The following is a 26,359-nucleotide window of genomic DNA, read 5'->3' on the forward strand; positions in this document are numbered from 1 at the left end:
ATATTAAGATTACGTTATGGTTTACAGTGATACTTGTTTCATTCTCAGACCTAATAGCACTTTAGACCAATATGCATTACCATTTTACTATTCATTACTTTCTATCTGTCTTTTCGCATTGGAATTTCGTTCACTATTTTTTGCATCATTTTATATTATATTTTTTTATTTTTTATTTTTATTTGTTTTTATAATTAGACATTCCTCTATTGATATCTACACAGTCTTGTATTTCTAGTTATCTATTTTCATGCTTTCACTTTATCTGGTCCAGCGAGCCTCCGCTTGCATGCTCATTACATCACCCATATGAACATTTCAACTCCATCCTAAGATGGCCGCTTTGTTTCCCTAAGGTGCAATGCAGAGCGCACCCAACTATGTTAGCATTTTCGGTTGCCATGGTAATCGCTCGTGACTTACCTTGTTTCTTTCTGCACGCGAGTGCACACAGCATTCTGCCGCCGTTCAGCGCTGCGCGAAATTGACTCAGGTAATGATCCTTTCCAGACCTGGCTCCTGCAGCCTGTCATTTCAGTCTAATTGACCTTTTGACAATCCACCATTTGTCTTTCAGACTCGCGAGCAAGCCCTTTTGAATACGGACACAATCGTTTCCGTTTATCCGTTTAAGAAAGCCATCTAATACAGTAGCACACACGCGAGTAGCAGGTCAGTTACCTGCTTTCACTTTGTGGCATTTTTCTCTAAACAGTTTCGTTTAATTACATCGCCCAACACATAGACTTTCCCTTATTTCTGTCTCTACTTTTGTTTTTGTTTTTTGAATTTCTACAACTTGATGAATCCTGGGATGATGATGATCTGTACATACATGACCTTCATGACATGCAATTGGTAATGTACAATCTTTAATGTGATACACGTATACACAGATGATTTGTTATATTGCATACATTGTATGATGCTTTCATTTGCTGGGACATGGATACTGTTTCATGAATTATGAATTGTGATTATAAATGTACCATTTAAGTAGATTTGACCATAAGGCAGCTTGAATTTATATGTTCACAGGCCCCGAGGAAGGGTTCTCAACCCGAAATGCATAGGCCTCCAATGTGACATTTTCAGCCTCTAAATTATAACACCCCTTGAGGGTGTAAAGCTTATGACACGAATAAGCAATTAATAAAGATATATTTGATTTTTGGCTACAGTAAACAATTTACTTGAAAAATATTTGAACTTAACCACTTTCTAGTGGTCTACGGGTGTGCAGCCCACACCGCTGGCCTCACGGCCAAGGTCCTTTTTTCCAGGTCCTATGAGGGTTGCCAGAGTGAGAGAGGGAAAGCAGGAGCAGGAGTCGCAATGGGAAGGATCTCAGTCTTACTGGCATTAAGGCAGAGATCATTAGAGGTGCACCACTCCTGTATCGCGGATGAGAAAGTGAGGCGAGGAGGCTAAAGGGAGCATGAAAGAGAGCTGAGTGTCAGCCTCATAACACTGAGGAGAAGGTACAGATAAGGTGGGCCAACGGGGCCAAGTAGACATTGAAGAGCCACGGTGAGACGATAGAGACCTGGGGAACACCACATATGGAGAAAGAGGTGGTGGAGAGAAAAGACCCAAGTTGAACCTGTGAGGGTCGGTCAAGGGGGAAGGAGGACAACCACACCAGGGCCTGATCGGTGATGCCCAGGTTCTCAGAGTCGATTGATCAGGATGGCGTGATTGACCATGTTAAAAAATGAGAAAAGGTCAAGGAGGATGAGGACAGAAGGAAGGCTAGAGTCGAGATTAGGGAGAATATCTTCAAGGGTGTTCAGCAGAACAGTTTCCATGCCTCTGGCTGCTCTGAAGCCAGAATGGTGGTCATGGAGGCAATCAACAGATTCAGTATGGAGAGTAAGCTGGGAGATGGTCAGCCTTTCCAGGAGTTTGCCCAGGAAAGGAGTGATAGAGATCGGGTTTAAGGAGGAGTTGCACAGGGGGTGGTTGAAGAGAACCATTGACATTGAACGATTTCATCTCCAGACACACTGACACTGGACACAGGTTAGTTTAGGATGTACAGTCAGGAAATTAAAGCTGCAAACATTTCTTCAGTGACAAAGTGCTGTTCCTTCCCCTGCTGCCAAATAGCTAAGTGGGAAGTTGTCTATTTCTGGCACTCTGTTCTTGGTGTCTGTGCATGATATCTCTCCTGTTAAATGGACTGTCTCTGACGACATATTATTTGAAGCAGAGCTGGGAGTGATGTCTGTTTCAGCTAGAAGCACACTGATCTTTGCTGAGTGCATGCCTTTTAGAGGTTGAACTATGAGTGATGTTGTTTTCTCATTCAAGGTATCTCTTGCTTATTTGTACTTTAGACAAAACAAACAGCTCCATGTATGCATCAGACAACGACTAAGAGCAGGTAACTATCACACATGCATAACCCGGTGGAAGCATTATAAACTTCTCAAATTAGCTCATGTCAGGTTCTGGTTCCAACAAGCTCTTTTCATCACATTGCATTCATGTTCTTATAAACCTGGGTTTTTAGCCTGAAACTAAAACTACAATTACTGTCCAATAATACCAAATGAAGTGTGCTTAAAGCAAGTGCGTGAAAATGCTTGTACATCTCAACCCTTTCACCCCAACTCAAGGGCTTTGTTACAGCATATTGTTAAATAAGTGCAGATAAGCAACAGTGGGTTAGCGCTTTTCGCGTCTAGACATTCCTCTACACCGTTCGGATATTTCCAGGATTAAAAAGGACCTTGGAAAAGGTGCCTTCATGGCATGTAGTTATTTGCTCCCCATTATAGTCGATTCCTTCTCCCATCACTACTGACACACAACTGCACACTTTATGTATTTGTATTTATTTAACTTAATGTGTTATAGTTTCATACTTAACACATTACAGATATTGTTGACATAAAACAGTCAAATAATATTCACATAGCATTCATAAAATTAGTACGTCATATAACAATGCTAAACCAGACATATAAACCAGACATTATAATCACATTCATTTCATTTAGTGAATAAATAAGCATCTTAAATGCAATCTTTAATCCAATCTTAAATGCAATCTTTAATCCAATCTTCCTAAAATCATACCCATTCATTGCTGCATATTTGAAATACCAATAGCACCGGTCTGTTCTAAGTTTGCAGTTACCAGAAGCCAGACTCTAGAAAGTGGCAAGTGCAAGGTGTTACTTTTGGAGTTCATACATTATCGACAAAAGGATGGCTCTTTTATTAAATCAGGGTTATGAACATATTCACCAAAATGTAACACATAAAATTGAACCTAGTTTCAGGCATTCCGTCATTACATGTCTGCCAGGTTCTAAGGCATTCATATTCTGGCACATACAGCAGTAACTTGTTTCCCAACATTTCTTTATCATAGTACCCAATAGTGACTTCACAGGGAGATGATTAATGTAAAAAAGTAGTATGAACCTACGTACATTCTTCGAAGGTCATCTTAAAATCATATAGAATTTCCGTAACAAATTCATGAGATTTTAGCTTAGCTAAATGAATACAATTATTGCACTAGTCCCAATTCTCAATGTTCTGCTCAAATGCCCTAATTAGTTCATTGTATACTTTATCCAAGTCCGGGGTCAAGTCAATCGACCCAAACAATGCTTGAACAGACCTTTCATATGTACCGCCACTCTTCAGTTGCATATTAAGACCCACTGCATGCAACAACGGGCATGTATCGTCAGTCAGGGATTTAATACATAACAGGCCATGCTTCTTTAATACTACAGCCATCATGGAGAGAAGACCCAGTTTGAGTCGCATTATCTCAATGGGGATGCACTTTGGGAGACCTAAGACCGTTCTCCAGAAATGGGCCTCCACTCTCTGCAATTCTCTAGAATGGTGGGTACAAAGCACTGTTTGTAAAGGCAAATCGTGCCCTGAAGGCTAGAACCCTCAGTGTGTTGAGTGGAGTTAGCTATTAATGCCGTTAATTGTGCAACCTTTCACCTACGGGTCAATATACATACATTGTAGTCTTGCTTTGACTCAAATTCCACTCCCAAGTATCTATAGCAGTTAGCATAAACCTCGCTAGCCCCCATAGTTAATAACCTGGTTCTCTGTATTGTCCCATAGGATAATAATTTGCATTTATATAGCGCTACGAACCGTCAGGCGTGCGCTGCTTATTATTACCTGCAGTGTGTGGTGCTCATTTATCTACTTCAGAAGGATGAAAGGCTGAGTTTGGCCGTGCGAGGATTCAAACCTATGACAGCAGGCTCTGCACGGATGTGTGCTATCTGACCAGCTATGGATATAATCTCAGTTTTATTCCAATTTATAGATAATTGATTTACTGTGGCATGTTTCCACAATTCACTTGTTGATCTCACCAGGCCAGAGATAGTGTGACCTAATATCACTAGGTCATCGGCGTATGCGAGGGATACAATGTGATGTACCGATCTTCGGGGGATAGGATTTAGCTACTTTTAGACACTTTGGCAGGTCATCCGGATAAACATTAAAAAGTAAGGGGGCCTGGACGCAACCCTGTTTGACCCCTCTAATGCTTCTCAGTGGGTGCGCCAGGGTCGCCTTCTCATCCCGCTTAAGCTGTAAAGTTTTACCCTCATGAAGTAGCTTCAAAAGGTATAATAAATGGACCGGAAAGTCGTAGCCTTCAAGATTTTACCACAACCTATCTCTACATACTAAATCAAATGCTGCCTGGAAGTCGATGAAAGGTGCGTGAAACCCAAGATTATTACTGCCCCTTGCACTTGTCGTCAACATATCCATTAGTCTTAGATTATGTAAGGTACAGGATCCCGGTCTAAACCCAGTTTGGAACCTGTCAAGAAGACCACGCCCTTCGGACTATTCCTGAAGCTACTCTAATAAGTATGGCGCAAACAATTTGCCGGTTACGTTTAGCATAGACAGTAGTCTATAATTACCTGGCACAGTTCGGGCACCTTTTTTATACCCGGATATTCAAACTGCATTCTTTCTAGAGTGTGGAATTGTGCTCATACTTCATGTTTTATTAAATACAATTTTCAAAGCGGAAGCCGATAATTTAGGTTTGTCCTTTAGCACTACAGTTGCTAGGCCATTAGGACCAGGAGACACTTTTAATCAACCAATTGTATCTACATTGTCTACTTTGTCAAGGGAAATCCTTGTTCTACTATTAGGAACTTTCTGACAAGTGCCTCTATTTGTTTTCCTAGAGTTGATGTTGGACTTGAGATGTTTAATCAACTGCTGCTCATTTATCAGATTTACTATTTTAGTATATATATTACCCTTTGCCTGCCCCAGCAGTTTTCAAATATTTCTTGTGTTGCAGGATTTTAGAACCGCTATCATTTTTTGCCAGCCAGCACTTCTGTGAGAAGAGCGCCACCAATGCACCCAGTTTCTGTATTTGTTTTTTATCGCCTTTATATTTGTAAACACAGTTGGATCACAACTCTTTCATTTGGCTGCATGAATATTCTGTCACATGACTCTCTATTCTGATATGACCTGCTGCGTTAAGATTCATATATACAATGGGTGAGTTTAGGTATCGCCAGTTCGCTAGAAAACTGGTGAAGCCAGTTTTCGATTTCATCTACGTCCAACATGGCGATTTGAGCATACAGATCAGTTCCTATTCGACTGATGCGATCGGATGCCTTCTCGACATTTTGTGCTGACCGAACAATCCTGTTTCCAGCATGAGTAACATCAATTGAACCAATCTTCTTTTGAATACTTTTCAGTAATACTGAACATAAGGACATAGTAAGGATAGCATGATCACTAAAATTGTTCCTCACTACAGTCATGCTTTGGATGCAATCTAGGAGCTCTGGGTGCCCAAAAAAGTTATCCAGGGTGGCTTTCTTGTCTCCCTGGGCCCAGGAATAGTTCCTGTGGCGATCTACTTTCACGCAGCTATTTAACATACTTAATTGCCAGTCGCAGAGGTGTCTTACCCATTTCCAGCATTGCCTATTTGAGAGGGTCTGCTTCATGACATTTCTACCTTCTATCATATGCCTCCTCACAAGGTCTTTGGTACATACAGATCAGGCATTTAAGTCTCCACCTAATATGACCCAATCATCATTATCTCCCCTCATCCAATTTGCCAGGAGATCCGTTAGTGTATCATGCATGGAATATGTAGAGGTTCCACCTATATGGTCATAAACATTAATGACCAACATTCAACTGCCTTTCGTTGTACAGATACTATCAATCTCTACTGCCAATACATAAACTACACATTCTAAGGTATCAATCCTCCGGGCAAGGAGAGAGTGCTTAATTCCAATTAATAGCCCTCCATAGGGTCTACCCATTCCCCCCTTTCTGGCCAATGTTTGTATTACATGATAACCGTCAACGTACACCTTTGACATCATCCATGTCAACTGTAGCATACAAATTTGATTTTTTGCCAAAAACCATAATAGCTTCCTGGAGCTCAGGAGATACTTAAAGATCCCGTGAGTTCCAGGATGACAACATAATTTCTCAATTTGAATTTTCTGGCAATGTGGGTAAAGAGTCTGCCAGACAGTTCAGAACCCGCTGGATGTCCTCTAACCTTGACACATCCCCTTCAGAATTAGCAATGTTTCTGGGTGGGAGTAGGCTCGTGATTTTTGGTTAACAACTAGCAGAGGGATATTCAAATCAATCTCACCCACATTCACGTTCAACTTCACACCCATACATTTCAGTTGTGTTTTATGATTGCAAATAATTTCTAGTGTGGCTCAAACTTTATAATTAATCCGAGTGACATTAGGGTTTGTGGTTTCCAGTGGCTCAACAAATTTAAAGTCCTCTGTTATTAATACTTGCAACAGTGGAATTTGTTTAATAATTTGCAGAAAGGCTGACCAATTCAGCCAATAGTTTCTCACTTTCTGGTTTAGATGTTTTAGAGTGAAGGCCATGGGGTCAACATCAAAATTACAGCCTTTCTCGAGTACAACCTGTGTCTGAATACTATGGGCTACAGATCTGCAGCATTCCTGAGTGGAACTATAATCAATTTCAGCTCCTCCATCAATCCCCATGTTTTCGGGTTTCCGCTCTGAGACATCGAGAACCTCATCAATATTGATATTGGTGGCTGATTTCTCACTATTTAGCAGTTAACGTTGCTATATTCCTTGTTTCTTTCTTTTTCCTGCACAATAATTTCTTTCTGGATTTCTTTGAGCCTTTGACAGGTATTAGCGGTGTCTGTTTTAAGTGGTCTTGGGTCTTTTTATTACTCGTCCCTCTGTTCTGAAGTGCTAAGCGTCTTTGTTTGCATGACAACATACTTGTGAAGTTTCGGAAATATCGGCCCTATTAACGTAAATGCATTCAAGTATCAAACCATTATCAATAGACTTATCTTGGGCTCGATCCTTGTCTTTATTGGACTGGTGTACTGATGTTGGTTCATCACCAACAAGAGGCACTTGATTCGTGACAGTGGTAGATGAGGTTGTTTGCCTATGTTGAGGATTAGATATCAAATCCTTGTGAAGGTTTCCACAAAGTTTTAATAAAATGTTCATGGCGAATTGCATCTTTACCATGATAGAGTACATTTCAGCGATGGGTCAGGCAGCTATGCTTTCTTCGTCAATTGAAACTAACGAGTCTGATTAAAGAAAACGGTTTGGAAACAATGATAATCTGTTGTATCAGAAGCTGTCCGTTCACCCATATGCAAAAACGCTTTATGTGCTACTGCTGCCATACTCTCCTGCAATGAGTAGCAGAGATCCAACAAATAATTGTTATCAATATCGTCAAGGGAAGTACCAGTCTCATCTCTGGTACCACCGTCATCTACAGGCTCCTCACCACTTATCCCTGCTCCCACATTTCCCGGTGAGAGGACAGGCTCAATAATCGTGATATGCGATTCTACTGGGAAGAAGGCTGTCATTTTCCTCTTTCTTGTAGGTGTTTGATGAATTTCTGCTTCAATTTCATGGGCGGTATCTGTCACCGACAAGGGCCTGTTGGTTACAGTAGATTGCTCATCTGTAACCATACCAGACGACCTGCCTTTTCAAAGATTAGTATCACCTTTTTTACTTTTAGATTTTGGTGGCATTTCCCAATGCCATCTCACACTTTAAAGTAACAGCTGTAGCATTATACACCCCAAGTTTTATTCCAATTGCATCAATCTGGGCGCAGTCAATGATTAAAACATTTACGTTTCTCAACACTCACTTGAAAAGGTTTGATCCCCACCGTAAGCTGTTGGTGGAAGAGCAGGACAGCGAGACAGCACTCGCTCAAAGCCTTCAAGCCAAATTTGCAAGGTTCACCGTAGAAATAGCTTCTGACTCCTTCGGGTGCGACTTCCCAGCCACCCATTAGAATGAATGAGTCTCGTTAGGCTCATGGGTAAAATTGAAATTGACATGATAACAGGAAAGCCGGCAGCGAGGAGCCGAGAGACAGCACTCGCTCAAAGCACTTCAGCCAAATGCATGCTCAACTACAAACCTATTGTCACAATCAATGTGCAAATAAAAGGTGAGCTGAAACCTGACAAAAGATAAGGTTAATTGCTGAATAAAAAAAGAGCTTACGTGCAACACAGACAGCATGCGTACACAAGCAGCAGAAGTGAAAACTGCTCTCATACAGAATAGGCACACAAGTTACACCAAAACCTAAATCTTACCTTCTCACACTCTCTTTTTTTGGCCTCAATCAACTCACTCAAGTATACTGTAATTTCAATGTTTGGCAACTTTTTTTATTTCCATGCAGCTGACCCACTTTCACCCAGGACTGAGCCCCCTAAACGTTTATGCTCGAATGATGCCTTCGAAGGTGGGCTTCAGTCTATGGGGCAGGTTGCAATTTCCACAGGTATTTGGAACCTGAACCCGGTACTCCCAGTGAGTGAGTGAATCCAAAAGTTGAAAAGCAAACCCATCACTGTTTGTTAGGAGGCAGGATGGAGACTGAAGCTGAAGAGTAATGGGAGCCGATATATGCCTGGGTGCATAGTTTTTGACTAAGCAGTCACCCCTGACCTGCAGTCACACATTTGAGGTCTGGCTGGGTTGACCTGACCCTTCAGAAGTTGGTGAATTGAGTACCTTGAAGATCCTTCTCCTCTTACCTATAAACCATACAATGGAGCGTAATGCTCAGGTAACTCTACACGAGGACGATCACCTAGTCTTTGGAAAAATCTTTGAAAACCTGGCTGCTCACTACACCACCACAGACAAATAAGTTTGACAACTTCCAAAGACTGCACAATAAGACCTTTCAACCTCTAGTTACCCCAAGCAAGGACTGTAATACTCACCAGAACCACTCAAATGAACCATCATGGTCATGCAATACCCAAGGGATGGCAAATTCTAATTTTAACATATTAGCCACAAATCTGGACACAATGAATGATCGGACCACTAGCCGCTAAAACCAGGACGAGCTAGAGACTGACCCATTTCGGGTCAGTCTCCCTGACGAGCAATACATCTGTGCACAATCATTACATGAAGAACACCTTGGAGACCGGAACCCAGAGTTGTCAATCTCCACACCTTTTTCTCCACATCATACATCAGACACTGACACCGCCCCATAATCATCATAAAATGGAACCCAGAACAGTAAAAATACTGCATCTATGTGAATGGCTACATGACTTGTACTCTACTATTTTAATTTAGCCCTAAAATTCCAATACTAGGAGTTCTAAGGCACCCCAAAGCTGTGACTCCTTCCCCACATGATTGCATACAAGCACGCTTAAACTACTCCCATGGACCAAAACAAACATGGCCGATTTATGCCTGCTAACACCAGCGGTAACACAGGAATTCTGGGTAGCAGGCGGCTCAGAGCTCATCTCCTGGCCTTTTACATCTTTTGCACTATCACACACTGTGGCCTGCTAGGGGATCTCCCAGTGTTTCAGCATTGTCATCTTATAGATGTTTGCATATTTTCCCTCTGAATACAGCACATAGCCAAGTTTAAATGCTACAAAACACGTAGAACCATACAGTCACTGAGGACTCTTACTTCCGGCCCGCATTCATCAACACCACGTGTTTCAAACTTAACTAATAATCATTCTCCTCTTTTTCCACAGAAATACACGCCACAAGGCCACCACAAATTTCAGAGAAACGCTGTACAAAGCCACTTTACAATACATTTCATTACCATTAAGACGATTAAGTTGGGTAGTGATAACACTTGTTACAGCTCGTAGACAAGCGAGGTTTCTGCCATTTATTTATTATTTGTACCGTGCCTAGGGCCCATGGGCATAGAGGTGTACACAAAACGGGCATGCAAACAACAAAGCCTTAGCATCAAGGGTGCCAAGCGAGTGCCATGAAGCACTAGAGAAATCGTGATATTATCATTATTGTTGAACTTGAAATAATCTAGTAGGGTTAGATTGAACATTCATATGGGTTATCTCTTTAAATCACTGAGTGGCAACTCTCCAGAACTGTCAAGTTGGAGTTGAAGTGTGGCTGAGGTGCAACTCAAGGTGCTGTGGGTTTGACCTTGAAAGTACCTGATGAGGGGGAAGAGTGGGGAGCGATTGCAGACTAATAATGTATTTGTATGTATTTTTTCATTAGTTGATTTTAAGCTACAGCAACACATGATAATGAAATGTGTTCAAAGAAATTCATACAGTAAATAACCTGTAAGACAAAATTGTCTGCAGGTGTTTTTGCAACAGTTGAACTTGTTGACTAGGGTGCCCATGTACTTGATGCAACACTTTTATTATATTAAACCTACCCTAAACTTGCACATAGACACCTTTTAAATACATAAAAACACCTTGTTAAAAATGTGTTTACTTAAACCAGTTTGGCTTGTTAGCTCTCACTTGTTTATACCACCCCTAGTCCCCATTGTGCCCCCGGGTTTGCCCCCTTAATGATTATCTTTAGAAACGCCACTTGTCAGAAATAGATGCTAGGAGCACAGGGGTGGACTGTTTTGTGTTAGCATGGATGCGCGCCAGTCCTTTTAGGTGGACTATGCTTTTGCAAAAGGGTGGAGGCGGATATGTCCTTAAGTGTAGTCGTGATTTGGCTGTGTTTCCAGTGCAGAGATGGAGAATTGTAAGTCTGTACACAATTAAATGTGGGATGCACGAGGGGCTTGCGAGAGTGCTCGGGCAATCCTGGAAGTTTGGTCGATTATTTGCCTGGGCGTCAAACTCCCAGGATGTTAATTCTCTCACTGTCGACCCTGTCACATTGAAAAAGGTCTGATTAGTGAAAAATGAAGTTGGTACTCCTGAGAGGTGCGATCCCCAGAAAAAATTGCAGTCAGTTTTACACGTAATTCAATGTATTCCATGTATTTGTTCCATACATTCAAATCTTATATTTCATCCTTATGGCATTAGTTAATCTCCCAACACGTGTTTCCCCACAGCTTTGGCTATGGTTCTTCAGGAGAGATTTCCTTATTATTGTTTTCTCAATCTTGATTTGTATAGATGGTTATAGTTTTCATTTACGTTTACAGGTATATTCCAATTTTCCTTCTGCCAAAGCTATGGAGAAACACGTGTTGGGAGAGTAACTAAGGCCATAAGGATGAAATATAAGATTTGAATGTATGGAACAAATACATGGAATAAATTGAATTACTTGTAAAACTGACTGCAATTTTTTCTGGGGATCGCACCTCTCAGGAGTACCAACTTCATTTTTCACTAATTTGGTTCATATATTGTTTCAGCCACAATATAGGCACTCCAAGCGCAGACCCTGGAATTCTAAAACTCAAGTAAGGCACAAAGGATTCGCTTTGGAGAGGTAACAAAGCTGAAATTGGATGAAAAAATGTTTTTTAAAAATAGGTTATTTTTAAGAGTTTGCTCCATGCCATGTTGTGCTAGACTTTATATTAGCTCAGGGTGAGAGTGGTGCCTCACTTGGAAGTAGGCTATCAAAGTATGTGATTACTTAGCATTTTATAGTGAGAAAATATAGCCTGAGCCACCTATGCAGCATGTGTTCAGCAGAGTACGCGAAAGGCAGAGGTGTATTTGTAAACAAACATAGTAGGTGGCAAGAGAAGAGCCAGATGTTGGTCCTTCTGTATGCAGTGCCAAACTGCCACCCTTCTCTCATGCTATGTTACTATGCTTTGGCTGTTATCGTAGGGCTATGCCACACTCTGTACAACGCTTTACGTCAAAGTAAGGCCACCTCACAGGACGCAGTAGCATGGAGGGGTGCTTTCAGCACCCAAGCCATCAGACATGAACACCACTGCACCCAAAGGTCCACACTATTGGGCCCCTCAGCCAGCGCGTCAACCAGCCAAAGTGAAGAGAATGGGTGTATAAGAAAAGGGAATTGCCCCAAAGTGGAAATACAGGCAAGACAAATGGTGAACTAGGCAGCTTTTACATGTGTGGTGCTTTAATTAACAGCACTTGGTAGGTGTTGCATGTCTGAAATGAGAATGTGCTTTGTTTGCAACTCCCTAAAAAGTGAGCATGAAAACCCATGTGTTTGGCCAGCGACATGTGCTGTCAAGGATCATAGCTTAATTAAGAATAGTTTTGATTTAAAAATGGGGGTATGAGCATGTTGCAAACTCAATAAGTTGATCCTTTTCCATTTTAAGTATAGACCCATAGATCCATTGTGGGCAATGAAGCTGTACGGGGAGGTTTCTGCAAGGGGGGGGGGGGGCGTCCAGGCTGCACAATCTCTTGGAAGCTTCCCAAAGGCACTCTCTCCATCATTGAAATGGCTGCTCACTCTCCACTTCACAGCTTATTGGTGTCTGCAGCAATAACCAGGGTTCTATCTGCAAAGGTTAAAGCAACCCAGCGTGGCTTGCCAAAAACCTCCTGCAAAGAGAGTTAAAACAAACTCGATGGCAGCCAACATGCTGCCTTCCTCAATGGCCACATTCTTCGAGCGGCACCGCGCAGAGGGGGACAGCGCTAACCTGCGGTGCGAGTGATAGTCTCTTTGTCCACATGCCAACCGACAAGAGAAACACGCCAGTCCCATCAAACAACGCACGCGGATATCAAATGATTCTGATATGTGAAAAACTAAAGGACGTGGCGCCAGTCCAGCCTTCCACAGCAGGCAGACTATGAGCCTAGCAAGCAACCCTGATCAGGTAATTCCACATTTCAGAGGGGATCATGACTGGCTGAGCGAAAAAAATGTAAAAACATGCCGGGCTTCACTTCGCCTTTCACCTATACATGGGACGGTTGTCCTGGGGGAACTGCTAACTTTAAAAGACAACACACACTTGCATTCTGTGTCTCGTTCACGTAAATTCAGAAATGAGCGTGCCTCATATTAGGGCTGAAGGCCATTGATGAAAGGATGTAATCACGACTCGTATAGGGGGAAGGTCAGGACTCAGGAGGGAAGATGCCTTTTAATTTGGGCTGTTAGGTGGAATAGCCACCTACAAACTGAAACTTTTGTAGTGGAGTATAGATGGGATGTTAGGAGGGACACAGAGGTTGTGGGTGTTGCTGGTTATTTTCCCATTCATTGACTTCCCATGGGCATTCTAGTCCCTACTGCCATGCATACCAACTACAAACCTCTCCCTGCCCTTAACAAGAATCCCTTTGACCTCATTCGAACTAGCCATAACATCAAACTGTGTGCTATTTAGGCATGCCAGTGTTATATCGAAGCAGTGTTAACAGAGTTAATCTATTAATGATGAATGTAAATGTGCTACTGGTGCAATAAAAATGCTTTGACCAAGTGCGCCTTTAACCATTTATTTTATATGCATTATGTGCGTTGTCACATCTGTTCCTTGCACTTAAGTCTTGTTAATACCAAGCGTAGGAAAAGCCAATAGTTTTGACACGTGTATAGGCATCCGATAGGTAATTGCTCGGCGCTTCTACAATACTCAAACCATTTTCCAACTGCTGCAATCTAATGGCAGTACAAAGGTGGTTGTCCTGACCACTGTGTTTGCGTGGTCTGCTTTCTAATTGCTGTAAACCCAAAAATTGTTCTGTCATATAACACATTTAAATTTCTTTATTATGTAGGCAGCATCAGTATGGTGGTGGCTGGCAAATGCCTATCGAATGCCTACACAAAGTCAAAACTGTTAAGTAGCAATCTGCGTATCCTACATCCACTCGGAACCCACTCATTCACGCACTTTCCGAATGGCATGTGGGATGGGCTCTGAGGCATAGCAAGCACCATCTCCTGTTGTCCTGTAACTAACTCTCTGATTGCATTGTTCTTCTCGCTTAAGTCAATAAGTGGTGGAGTTTCTGCACACAATATCCTCCTTCCTGACTTGCTGCTTTTCAGAACTGGCAGAATGTCGATGCACTCTTGGGGATCACAGAGAAACGTATACCATTGCTAGGAGGAATACAACGTTTTCTCAGAAATATAGGAAAGTGGATGAATCCCACCAGGTAGGGGAGACTTAATGGCTGAGCCCCCTAAAATGGCTCTCTCGGGTTATTGGCTCAGGGGCTGCACGTGGATGAGAAAAAGGGAAACATGAATACCCTTACTGGTCTTTCTTATATCCAAGCTAATGTCCTACCTGATCTCCTGGTTAGCCTTGCTCTAACCATCTGGAAGCCAGAGGGTTCTGTAAAAGTTACAGAGAGCATATCATAATAGTCATGAAAACTTCCCTTGTTGGATCAAAGGGAATAGTTCTGAAAGGCTACGGCTTGTTGGCTAAACACTTGTCTCTATGATTCTTGAAATATGATCTCATCCGGAAATAACAGACATTTCTGAACGGTTCATGGAACTAAATCTGGAATGGTGGTCAGATAGACAAGTAACAATCACAGGGAAACGAAACAGAAAAAGGACAATGAACATTCTCAGGCTTACTTGCCTTATTAGCTTACTGAGGAGTGTGGTATCGGGGAAGTCGAACAGATTTAAGAAAGCAGTTGCGAGAGGTGGAAGCCGTGTCTCACTCAATGCTTTATAGACATATCTTCAGACACACGTATGTTCATGTACAGCGAAGCTCGTCTGCCATTTGGACTGACTTGGTGTTTCCATTCAGAGAGGGATGTATCAGTTTCCATTAGGGCTAGCCTGGATATCACGGTTGCCATCTTGGACTGGATTGGATAGCCCTTTATCAGAAGACAGCAGGTACAGGCAGTTTGGTACCTAACGTGTCTACGTGTTTAACGAGAAGTCAGCTACCGGGCGACAGGTAATCTACATATGAAGACATGTATTTACATGTTTTTAAAAAGTACAAACTTGCCTGTGAAACAACGAATGTATGATCGAATTCAGACAGTAATATAATAGTTTGTCGATCTATATAGCTCTTCATGCAGATGCTGCGCTTCTAAGCACTGTAATAATCATTGTTATTATTACCCACTCATGGTAATCGAATTAGCACCCTTGGAAGGATGAACGGCTGTGTGGCTCCCCCGTGGCTTGGAATCCTGTCGCGCAGCATCGGCCCGTTCCGAGGCCAGTCTGTTTTGTGTGGCCTAGTCATATGGTAATCGTTGGCTAGGGAGCCCCATGAGCAGGGGTGTTGCTAGGTTTGTAAAAGATCCGGGGCTATGACAACGTTGGGACTGTCAGAACCAGGGCCTAGCTAGCCTTTTGGTTGCAACCCTTGAGCTTCTATCCGGTGCTACAACCAAAAGATCAGGGGCTATATCCCCCTGAGCCCCCGCTAGCAACGCCTCTGCCCATGTCTGATGATAGGGTACATGAAGCTTGATGTGCTAATGCTTGCAGTGCTAGTTCAGGAATTGTTTGAAAAGTATGATCTTCAGTTTTGTTCTGAACTGCAAATCAATAGCGCAGCGTGGCTGTTTGCTGGCATGTAATTCCACAAAGCAGGCACTTAAAAGAATGCGACCTGTTTCCAGCTATTTTCTTTCTGGCACTTTCTGGTTTACAGTCTTGTGATAGTGACACTTCCAAAATGCCTTGATCCCCGATATTGACTAGGTTTCTAGCTAGGTAAGGAGGAGTTTGAGTGAATAACAAATGCATTGCAGGCTGTTTTGGGGATGATCCGAGATATTAGGGGGAGCCATTGTAGTTCTCTGAGCGCTAGGGAGATTTGCTCAAATGTTCTAATGCTAGCGATTAATCTTGCTAGAGAATACTGAGCAGCTTTAAATGGTGGGAGGACAGATGTAGAGACATCTCCCTCATCTATGTGTGACACTACTAATGTTTGGATGGCAGTTCTGAAGTCAGGAGGTGGGAAGAGTTGTATTTTCTGCATACGAGCAATAGTTCATGCAAGGTGTAAATAATGTTGGGTTTGCCATTATTTTTCCTCAGGAATAGAAATGTTACTGGTTGACCTTAAAGACAAGGTACATGAGCAGTGGCGGGTCGTGGACATCTTTATTAGAGGGATGCAAACATTTGTTTTGAATATGCAGAAGCGACCAAGAGTTATTCTTTGGTTATTTATGTTTTCAGCTGATAAAATTATTTAAAGAATGGGTCAAAATGTTGCATTTTATAGCAAACTTTCTGTGACAACTGGGTGACAAGGCACACAGTTTACATTCAGTTTTTTAGCATAAGAAAAAATCCAGTGGATTCCGAGCAACCATTTTGCAAGCCATTTTCATGATACATTTGCCCACAATATAGGGCAGTATTAGTAGTGTCTGTGCCCAAGTGTGTCCATGCTGGCTCCACCATATATGCCAGTATTTCCACACAAGAAAATACTCATATTTGCTTTGCGCATAATGCCAGCAATGATTTTATCAGAAGATATGTTCATGCTTGATCTGCCAATATATGCCAATAACTCCACGCAAGAACAGACCCCTGTTGGCTTTGAAAATAATGCCATAACTAAATGTCATACTATTGTAAGAAAACATGCCAATACTGTCTGCACCAATGTAGGCCAGTATGGGCACATAATCATGCACATCAGGTTGGCTTTGCCCATAATGCCAGTACAATATGACATGCCACTGTAATAAAACATGTGCATACTGGCTGTACCAATATGGGCTAGTAAGTACACCCAAATAAAAACACTCATAATGTTGGCTTTGTCCATGATGTCAGTAAATCATGCCATCCCTCCATAATGGTTGCCCCAATAGAGTGCCCCACTCTCATGTAAGAGAACTCCTCAAGTTGGTTTTGCCCATAATGTTAATTAAACACGCCGTGCCACTGTAAGAAAACATCCATTCTGGCTGTCACAGTGTAGTCCCTCCTCATACTCATGTAAGAACACTCCTCAAGTTGGCTTTGCCCCTAATGCCAGTAAAATATGCCATGCCACTGAAAGAAAAACATGTCCATGATGGCTACTGAAATATAGTTCAACACCTACTTAAGAAAACGAATAAAGTTGGCTTTACCATTAAGTCCAGTAAAACATAATAAGCGACTGTAAGAAAACATCCATAACACTGCACTCATTTATGCCAGTATTCCACGTAAGAACAATAATCATGTTCTCTTTTCTCATAAAGACAGCGCCCATGATAGCTGTCCAAATGTAGTTCCCCATCTCCGTCCTCCATGTAAGTACAATCATCAAGTCGGCTGTGCATATTACATCATTAAAACATGCCGTGCCACTGAAAACACATGTCCAGACAGGCTTTTCCAATGCCCCCCAGCCTCGCTCCCCGGCCGGCATGCACACATGCATGCACACACCCATACAACTTCTCTCTTGTTTACACATACACACCCATACAGAAGCTTCACACTGCATTCTCATTCATATGTGTGCATGTTCACATCCATAAAGAACATTCACAGTGCACCTTCGTTCATATGTACTTTTACACAGAGAAAACAAACATACACACCCTCTCATGCACGCATGTACACATAAGAAACATTTATTTTTCTTTCCTGTTTCAGCTCCGCTCTCGCTGCTGCCTCCAAGCTTCTCCATGCCCTCCAGCTTCCGCAGACCAGGCTGACCAAGCTGACCAGGCTGACAGGAACAGGAAGAAGGGGAGACTCGGCCTGGTTTCTGAGAGCCATGGTGGAGCCAGAGCACCAGAAGCCACCATCACTGAACACCTTCATATGTAGGGGTACACAGCAGTGCCCCTGCACATACATTTGGCGCTACAGGCCCACAGCCATGCAAGGCTGCGGATGCAAAGCGTCACTACCTTGCATGACCCATTGGCATGCACACTTTGAAACTGAAATCTGTAAAAGGAAACCGCATTTCCCTGCTTGTGAAGGCTTGGTGGGGCTCCACATTAAGTAGCGGGTCGCCACCGCACCGCCCATCAGGGATTAAACACTACTGCACCTAATTAGGCACTGACCCAATTATAAATAATTCTGGTTAGTACCCATAAGAATCAGGAAGTGGTGACAACTGTAGAATACTTCTGTTCTGGCATCCATGCTTATAGAATACTTTCTGCAAAGATTTCAATGTATGTGCTAAACCTTTTTATGATCAAATATCTTACAACTCCACTAATGTTAGCTTTTAAAATATAATTGTTATCAAGTGATTTTAAATATGATGTTACAAATGCAACTAGGTTATTACAAGTTAGGCGGTGCGAGTTAAATGCGGCGGTATTAGCATATACCGCCGTTTTACTGCACCGCCCAACTCCACAGCCCAACTATGAGTTGGGCGGAAAGTTGGAGGATTCACCTCCAGCTGTGAGCTGGAGGTAAATCTGCTGACTTTCTGCCCATTTTTCGATGGTAATTCTGCAGCGGTAATTCTGCCGAAAATGCCCCATTATCTCCTATCGACTCAAAAGGACTTACACCGCCACTTGTAATCCAGTAGTTATACCGCCAGACCAAGTGGCAGTTATGAGTAATTTCATTGGGCGGTATTCCAGCAGATTTACCGCCGAGATAACGCCCTATTAGTAACTACGTCATTTTGGTAAACAGAAGTGAGGACAATTACAATGTATAAACATAACGTTAAAACAGTGCAGCAGACTAAGGAAGTGTCAATAAAATCAACTTAAGGTGTAAACTCTTTTCATAAAAAAGGGGCAAGGCTAAGGCGCAAACATTTACAAGTTGTATATGTTAATATGCAAATGTTACAAATAAAATACACTACAGGTCATTTTCAACCGCAAATTGTATGTAGAGGACCACTTCCATTTTCACTTAAGTGCAAAACGTGCTGGCTGTGCAATGTTTAACTGTTCAACTACCTTGGGGAAAAGACACGAGTAAAACAGAGCTGAAATTGCCATGACATTTCTAAAAGTTGTAAATGCACGCTGGCGGCAATGCACCCCCATTTGTCTTGCAGGGTGGGAAAAGCAGGTGTTCATATCAAGTCCGTCTACCTCCCCAACTATGTCTAACTAGGCAGTCCATGTTGGGAAACATCTATGTTTCTGGGCATGAATTCCAAAAGAATGTCATGTCATATCATATCATGTATGTGACAAATGCGGCACATAATCCAAGACTTAAAATTTGGAAGTCAGCCAAGACAGTATCAAATGGTTACTCCGTCAATCGTCGAACAAGGATGGGTCCTCTCATGTAAGTACTATTGCTACAAACTAGAATGATGTTATTTACACCTTGCATGGTGATAGGATAGTGGTTAATCATAAAGTTATAGGAACTGGCTCCAAATGTAATTACATGATTTCTCGTCTCTCAAACAAAATGTCACTCTCCCCAGCGTAGGCAACTCACACATTTCAATTCCCCAATTTCTTATTCTCAAAGTGTGAGATACTTTCCAGAAATTCAGAACTATCCTTTTTGCTATCATAGAGTCAGTGGTTAAGAATGATTTTTGATGAAGGCATGGATCGTGTAATTAGAGAGTTAGTTTAAGAGAACTTCTATGGGGGTCAATTTGACTTGCACTCCTAGAGTTAGGAAGATACTGTTTTTCAGATCTCTCCAGCAGTCAGGGATGAGCAGGCAAGGAACATGTGTGAAAGTGATTTGCTCCTGGACAATTGAAACTCAAGCATTCACGTTTTTGGAGGAGACATATCTTGTATTTTTTCTGGATTCCAGTAAGGTCTGCTCAAAATGTTAACTATTGACCAATAAACACGATATGCCGTGCGAGTAGGCTATAGCATGTTGTCTGACTTGCCCCTAACTGTAGTACTGTTAGAAGCTGAGAAGACATGTTGGCAGGTCAAATTTGAGTTTTGGGAAGATTTTGAGAAATGCAATTTTTCCATTTGAGCTAATATGGGTCCTTCAAACTTTATATCAGGATGACTCTGTCAGTTTGTTTGTGACAAGCGATCATCTCTCCCCTCTGGTAATTGTATTTTACAATAAGACTTTAGCTCAAACAGTAAAAGACGAGTCAGAGACTTCAGGCTTTTCCAAAATTCAACTACATACTCATGACATAGCTTTGTTTTTTATCAATGTTCCTTGTGAATATAATAAACGCTCTCCAGTAAAGGCAAATTTTCATGCTGGTACGGAAATATTATTAATATTAAAAAACAGAGGTAATAATGGTACTTGGCTCTCTAGCATGCCTTTCTACATTTTGTGAACAGTAGGTAGGTAGAGGATTTATATGAACTAGCTGTACACATATATCACACTCTGATCCTGCTCTCTCACTTTATCTCTGTCTGCATTTGTCTCACTCTGTGTCTCTGTCTCTTTGATAGATATGGCATTTATAACACGCCTATACAAAACTGTTTCAAGCCACGACAAGCTAAGGGAAGTGGAACTGAGGGAAGACAGAGACAGCGATCATACTAGGCCAGGTGACATTGAGATCACGCAAGTGCAGGGGACTGGGAAGGGAAAAAGTGAGCGGGGAAGGGGAGGGGGGAGTGCAGTGCATAGGATACACAGTAAATAAATAAGACACTGAATAAATAAAAGTGCGGCCTACTGGTGGCAAGTGCAAGGGTAAGTGCAGACATCCGGTGTCAAGTGCTGGTAGAGGGCTGCAGGGATACAGAAACAGTTCCGGAGTGCAAGGGCTGCCAGGGGGGCAGTGCAGGTGTGCAACTGGCGGGGAGGGAACCTGGGCCCGAGATCAGAGAGTAACCAGGTAACCAGTACAGTTTCAGGTTCAGCCATGACATCAGCAGGGGATTGGAGGAGGGAAAGCAGAAGCATAGAGGAAGGTCTTGAGGTGCTTCCGGAACCGGAGATGGTTCTCCTCAAGTTTCAGAGAAGCAGGGAGGCTGTTACAGAGGGAGGCACCAGCAGAAGAAAGAGATCTACCACCAACTTGTTGCTTGGAGAAGCGACTGACCCTGAGGGTTGGGGGTGGATGAGCGAAGAGCTCGAGAAGGAAGATATTTACGAAGAAAGAGTTGAAGGTATTGAGGCCCCAGGCCCCAGAAGGCCTTGTGGACAATGCAGAGGGTTGTTGAACGTAATCCTCACCGCCCCTGGGAGCCAGTGCAGGGATTTCAGTCCTGGAGAGATATGATCCCTGGCCTTGAGTCCAAGGACAAGTCTCGTAGCCCTGTTTTGGATGAGTTGCCGTGGGCGAGAGTAGAGTCAGGCAGATTTAGAAAGAGGCTGTTGCAGTAGTCCAGCCTAGAGAGAAACAGAGCTCTGGAGACAGTGAGCTTCTGGGGGAAGGAGAGGAAAGGAAGAATATCTCTGAGGTGGTGCAGCTGGTAGTGTGACTTCTTAGAGACATCAGAGATGTGAGGAGAGAAGGAGAGTGTGAATTCGAAGATGACCCCAAGGTTTTTAGCCTCACAGGTGGGAGCAGGGAGAGGGCCAAGAGATGCAAGGAGAATCTCGGTCTTACTAGAATTAAGGCAGAGATCATTGGCGACACACCACATCTGAATAGCAGACAGACAGTCAGAGATGAGAGAAGGAGAAGAGGTGGCGGAAGGGAGCCTGAAAATTAGTTTAGTGTCATCCGCATAGCACTGAAAGTTGGGGCAGAGATCGGCAATGCAGTGGGCAAGAAGTGCCAGGTATTGGTTGAACAGCCAGGGGGAGAGGTTAGACCACTGATGAACACCACAGGTAAAGATAGAGATAGAGGAAAGGAAGGACCCAAGTATGGAGACGGTTGAGCAGGATGGCATGGTTGACCGTGTCAAAGGCAGAAGAGAGATCAAGTAAGATGAGGACAGAGGGGGTGTTGGAATCAAGGTTGGAGAGCAGATCTTCACAGATGTTCAGGAGAGTAATTTCCGTGCTCCTGGCAGCTTTGAAGCCAGACTGATGGTCATGGAGACAACCAACAGATTCAGTGTGATGATTAAGCTGGGAGATGGGCAGTTTTTCCAGGAGTTTGCCCAGGAAAGGAGTGATGGAGATTGGGCAATAGTTTGCCGGGCAGAAATGGTCGGCAGAGGGTTTCTTAAGGAGAGGGAGCACAAGGGAGTGCTTCAGGGGGAGGGGAAGACTCCAGTGGCAAAGGAGTAGTTGCAGAGGTCAGCCAGGGCAGGAACTAGGGTGTCAATGGGGTCCTTGATGGTTTTGGAGGAACAGGGGTGAAACCTTTTTGACAGGACTTTCATAGATCGTACTTGTCTAGAAACCTTGTCTGGGGAGACAAGGGAAAGGCAGAGAAGGAGGGAGGAGAGGTGGCCGAAGAGGACCAGAGGAAGAGCAGGGAGTAGAGGGAGGAGGGGGAGAGAAAGAGAGAGAGAACAGGATGTCCTGAGTTTTAGAGATGAAATGAGAAGCCAGGGCTGTGCAGAGGGCCTTGGAGGGGACAGGAGAGGTAGAGAATGCAGCAGGATTGGCCAGCTCATTGCAGATTTTAAAGAGTTCCGCCGAGTTGTTAGATGCCGCAGAGACGCGGGCTTGGATGTGGGCTCCCTTCTTGGTGCAGACAGAGAACCGGTATTGCCCTTGGAGCAGGCCAGTTTGTCAGAGGGTGTACGGGAAGCACGCTTTTTCCTCTCAGCCACCCTGCACTTGCGTTTAAGGGTGACGAGGTCTGAGTCGTACCACGAGTTGCACTTGGCTTTGGGCTTCAACCGGATCCTTATGACAGCGGCAAGAACATCGAGAGTATCAGATATAGCAGGGTGGAGCATGGAAAGAGGTGTGCCAGGGTGTGAGTCATCCAAGGGGGGCTGGGTGGGGTGAGAAAGTGGCAAAATCCTCAAGTGACTCACGCTTCATGGGTCGGATAACCGAGAAGGTAGGTGGTAGTGCTGGAGCAGGCTTAGCCTGAGGGGTAGAGAGGGTGAGCTGGGAGGAAAGGAGAAAGTGATCACTCCAGGAGAGAGGAGAGGTGAGATGGATAGAAAGGGGAAGGTCTGAAGAGATCAGAACATCCAGAGTGTGCCCTGCAGAGTGAGTCAGGCCACAGGGGCGAATGTAGAGTGAGAGAGAGTCGCAGAGGTCGCAAAAGAGTCCAAAGGAAGGATAGGAAGCATCCAAGTAAGTGAGGGGTCAAGTCCTAAAAAAATTAAGTTGGGGGACTCATCAACAAACACAATGGGATGTGATGTCGCCAGGAATTAGCATATCAAGGTGAAATGTGCACATTTCATTGAATTGGCTTTCCATAACCACCCATAATGAGCAGGACGAATGTCATTTGCCTTTCATAAAATGAACACACACACAAAACCAAGACAAGGGGCCTCATCACGAGTTGGGCGGTAACGCCGACGCTATTAGCCCTACCGCCAACCCCCTATTAGCGCCGGATCACGGGTTTGGCTGAACGGTTATTGCCCATTCCCCATTGGGCCCGTTCGGGAATTCCTCATCCCCATTGGTCCCAATGGGGAAAATTTGCGCAATTACCGCTGGCGGATTTCCCGCCGGCGGTAATCGAGCTGAAAATCAGCAAATTTGTGTGGATTTCCCCCCAGCTGGAAGCTGGGGGGAAATCTGCCAAAGCCATGATCTGACGGACCCTTAACTGCAGCGGTAATAGCACTGCTGCCGCATTTAAGGGTTACCGCCAAACTCGTGATGAGGCCCAGGATATTTTCTTCTAATAGTGTTTTTGAAAACATTAAAATGTGTGCATGTTGTAAACCCCAAGAACCAATACAAATGTTTTCCCTGGGATTTGCAGTACCGAAATGGGATATTTCACCTTTAGTTGTTTGTTATTTTTGATCAGGTTATATAGTGCAGTGGTGAAGTGTCCGACCTACAAACCTGACACCTTGATCCCTGAGGTCTGCTTTAATTCATAAATTCAAGAGGACATCCAATGTTTCTCTTTTAACTGGGGGGGACTGAGCCCATCCTCTGAATAAAGTGGGGAGACTCTGTCCCCCCGTGTGTACCCTCAACTTGAGCCCTGATCCAGGTGGATGTTAAAGTCTGCAAGAGTTGAGTGGTCGAGACCAGGAGAGGTCCCCCCACTCAGAGAGGAAGGAGGAGATCTGACCAGGTGGCCGATAGATGGTAGCCACAGTAAGGGAATGGCCAGGAGAGAGAGAGAGCCTGCAGACGAGGCATTGGAAAGATGAGTAGGCCTGCGTAGGAATGACAGAGGCAGGAATACACTCGGGGAAGATCAGGGCTACACCCCCTCCGGAATGTTGGGATCTCGGCGTGGAGCGGATCTTGTAGCCATCAGGGAGGTGAGTATCAAAGCTTGTGACAGAGCTGGCCGTGAACCATGTCCCAGTGAGACTGAGGACATCGAGGTCAAGTTTCTCCAGGAAGCGGCAGATGTCAGATGAGTGTTTGACAGTGGAGCAAGAGTTGAGAGTGGCAATATGGAGAAGGTTGCCGTTCTTGAAAGACTTCCTGAGAGGGGTACACATCAGAGGTATGCCCTGCGAAGGTGTGGAAAAAGCTAGAGGGGGGACAGAAGAGGAAGGAGGAGAGGGCAAGGTAGCCAAGGAGGAGACAGCAGGGGGAGGCAAGGAAGCCGTGGAGGGGGGAGAGGAGACAGCAGGAGAAGAAAGGAAATTGATGAGGTGCGGGAAGCGTCTATCAAAGAGGATAAGGTTGGTTTGAGGGCCTTGGACCAAGACGGTACCATTCAGGTAAACATTTATGCTGACCTTAGATGAGTGGAAGGAGGCAGGAGGGGCTCCGACCGGGTGCCACCATTAATGGGGGAAGAAGAGAAAGGAGAGAGCACAGAGACCATATGTAGAGTCCATAGGTCGGGCGAGGGAACAACAAAGAGGATGCCAGTGAGGGTTTGCCTGGAGGAAGCACTGGCATAACTTTCAGCAATAGGGAGGCCTGGGTTGTAGATCAGGATGTCCTTTTTAAACTTCTTCCGACCAGATTTAGTGAGGAGAGCAGGATAGTCGATAGAGAAGCAGTTAGAAAAGATGGAAGAGACAGAAAGCACCATAGAGTAGGTAGGGAGAGGAGAGAAGAGGAAAGGGTGTGGGAGGGGGTGGCAGGGGGGTCATGGGGAACACTAGGGAAGGACACAAGGAGGGGCACAAGCAGACGAGACAGAGAGAGACGAGACAATACTAGACAGATTGGACAAGATATGGGTATGAGTTTTGTTTTCTGGTGTGCTCTTTCTGTTCCCTCTTTCTGTTAGGGCTATTTGGTTCCCTTTCATTGTCACTCTCTTGGAACTGAACAAATCAATAAGGGGCAGCACACAAAATTAAAGATTGCCTCCACGCTCACAGAGGAAATAGAAGAAAGAGATCATTGGTTTAATCTGAACAGAACCGTTTACAACACGGAAGGCAAGGTGACAGAGTATGCAATCTCAGCAAGAGAAGCTACCAGGAAAGGGACATTATTTAATTGTACTAACATTGTTATTTGGCTCTTTTAAACATTTTCCAATGTTAGTTTCTAATTATCACCTTTAGTGTATATTGTAGTCATAAAAAGTATGAATACTTCATATTAAGCATGTTACACTTATCTTATTGAGCAAAGCACATTATTAAAACGTACAATATTCATGCACATTATTTCTGATCGTATTTTGTTGACAAATAGCACAAATGAGTGTTCCTGGCTACTTTGTATAAAATCAAAGAACATTTTGGGAACATAAGAATGATCAAAGAGCTTTATCTTTGACAATATATCTGTGATGAAAGGTTGCACACTGGGCTTGGTAATCATTTTTTTGCTTACATAATTTGCTCTAACTTTAAAATATCTGTAACAATGAAACATATATACAAAGAGCCTCGAAATGTATATGTGGGGTTAATTGGCTGCAACATCTGTCAACCCATTGAGGTCTGAATCTCTGTATTATTGTTAGTTGAATTTTAGACTAGGAGGGCCTGAGAGAGGAAAACGGGTCTCTGCGCATGCCCACTCTGTAATGCAGAGACATCCGGACTATCAGTCATAGGGTGTGTAAAGGTAATAAAGATAGTTGCTTCACAGTTTTCCTTTTTGTTTCGGGTAATTATGTATGCCTTATGCAAGAAAATGTTCACAGAGATTTATTATTTAATAATAATGACATTCACATGGAA

The sequence above is a fragment of the Ambystoma mexicanum genome, chromosome 8, assembly GCF_040938575.1.
Source record: "Ambystoma mexicanum isolate Mex_15411 chromosome 8, UKY_AmexF1_1, whole genome shotgun sequence".
Taxonomy (NCBI): Eukaryota; Metazoa; Chordata; class Amphibia; order Caudata; family Ambystomatidae; genus Ambystoma; species Ambystoma mexicanum.